This window comes from Mustela erminea, chromosome 10 (genome assembly GCF_009829155.1).
Source record: "Mustela erminea isolate mMusErm1 chromosome 10, mMusErm1.Pri, whole genome shotgun sequence".
Classification (NCBI taxonomy): domain Eukaryota; kingdom Metazoa; phylum Chordata; class Mammalia; order Carnivora; family Mustelidae; genus Mustela; species Mustela erminea.
Window position 1 is genome coordinate 4,922,355 of NC_045623.1, and position 2,154 is coordinate 4,924,508.

The window sequence follows — 2,154 nt, forward strand, 5'->3', positions numbered from 1 at the left end:
GGCTCGGTAAAAGCGGAATAAGGATTTAAGTAAGGCCTTGCTTCAAAAACAGGCCAGTGCACTTCCGGTTGAGGTCTCCGAACCATCAAAACCAGAGCACCCTCCAGCAAAACCTGCCTGACAAGACAAGTGGTGCAACGACAGGTCGCACGGCTAGACGCCCTCGGGGTCACAGCATTTAGTGGTCACAGCCGCCGGGCTTTACTCGAGGCCCGAGGGGCGGTGGGGGATGAGAGGCCGCAGTGGCCCGGAGCCCCCCCTGTGGCTGCAGTGTCCGTGGCACCGGGTGGGGATGGGGATGAGAGCCGGGGCCACTCTGAGATGCGAGTTTCTGAGGAGGCTGCGGAGCGCGGAGGACGCGGCTGCGAGGGGTCCAGGCGTGGGGTGGGGGGGCGACGTGCCCGGAGTTCCCTCCGCGGGATTGGGGGCGGGGTGAGGAGCGGGTGAGGAGCGGGAAGGCACTTGTCCGCCTTGAAGAGTAAAAAAGAAAAAACAAACAAACAAAAAAAAAAACCACCCTGTCCCCTTAAAGGGAAAGGTCCCACCGAGATTTGAACTCGGATCGCTGGATTCAGAGTCCAGAGTGCTCACCATTACACCATGGAACCCCTACAGAGGTGGTGTGCTGTCCCTCGCCAGAGGTGTCTAAATACTGATCCAGCATCCACAAGCCCGTCGGCAATCCCAAATCTGTTCTCCGTACTGGCGGGACTAGACTAGACTACAGTTGGCCCGGGACTAGACTAGACTACAGTTGGCCCGCGTCGGTGCTCATCCACCTTGCTTTCTCTCTGTCCGCCTCCTTTGACTGACTTCTGTCATGTCTCTTCCACCTCAGAAAATAAGGAAAATTCACTCTGGGCCTAGGGTTAGGGAGGAGTTCATAAACCACAGATTCTACCCCAGTTTTATCCAGTTTTCTGTCCAGAGGTGAAATTTCTGTGAAGAGTACAGTGACTTTACTTTTCCTTGCCTTCACTTTTCCCATTGCCCAGAGAAAAGGCACGACTTGGGACTTCCTGGGTCCCTTGGTCACAAAGCACCCCTCACCCTCCAAAGCCACCAACTGACTCCTACATTCAATAGGTAAAGGTGTGTCAGCAGTGGAGTGGGACTGGGAGGCAGGGGGATTCCCCCACACACACACATTTCTGGGTTTTGTTGTTGCTGTTGTTGTAAACTTTTCTTCTGTTTCTGTTTCTGTATTTGTTAGACCTACAATACAAAGTAATCAGCCGTGTTTAACATTAACATCAAACACTCTGACAAACCAAACCAAACTTGGCTTGCGTTGACTCAAAATCAACAGCATACCATTAAAAGCCACAAGGCAGGGCTCTGACTCTGAAGACTGTTTCCGGAGAGTTTGGCCAAGTCCTCTCCATTCCAGTTTCTCAATATATCATAACCTGGAAACTGCACGCTTAAAAAACAAAACAAAATAAAACGACGAACATAATATCCATGTAACCAAGAGCACCCAGGACTGGGCCACAGGGTATGTGTACCCAAGGTGTCTTAGAGTGTGCACGTGACTTAGGTACACAAAATACCACCACACTAAATATGCACATAATAGATGTAAATCCATATTACATTCAAAATAGCCATCTGTGTACTTAATTTCCCCTTTACCTTCTCATTTTATCCCAAAGCCATTCCTTCCCTTACTCAGTACACCGAAGAGGAAAAAAACTGACATTGAAAGAAAAAAGCCGCTGCCTGAAAAACAATGAAAGATGCCTGGTGCTCTGGAAGAGGTATTTTGTTCCTCGAGACTGGATGAGGCTTGAATGGAGGCAGAAGGCAAAGGGTCTACTTTGTTACAAAGAAGAAGATGTTCTCCTCAAAGTTTGAGGAGAAGATGAAAGTGCCTTCTGGAAAACGAAAAAGTTAAGCCGTAACATCACCAAGTATTCTCCAGGAAAGCTTGAAGTGAGCCAGGCTTTATGACTGCAAGGAACAGAACTGGACTGTGACTGATTTCAAAAGGAAAGAAGTCTGTTGAAAGGATGTTAAGAGATCACAGAAAGGCCGGCAAAGCCAGAGAACCAGGCTCTGAGGAGGAGCGGGGAAGAGAGAGCAATGAGTGGAGAGAGTGTCCTTGTGGGGTCTGAGAGCCCAAGGTGAGAGATGGGGATGTGGTGGTGGTGG

The 2,154-nt window shown here is 49.9% G+C and overlaps 1 non-coding gene across 1 annotated transcript; it reads right to left on the reverse strand.

The window, feature by feature from the left end:
• Positions 1-536: 536 nt before the first annotated feature.
• On the reverse strand, positions 537-608 carry TRNAQ-CUG. Its single transcript has one exon. It is a non-coding gene; the product is annotated as a tRNA-Gln (tRNA).
• Between the last annotated feature and the right edge of the window lie 1,546 nt (positions 609-2,154).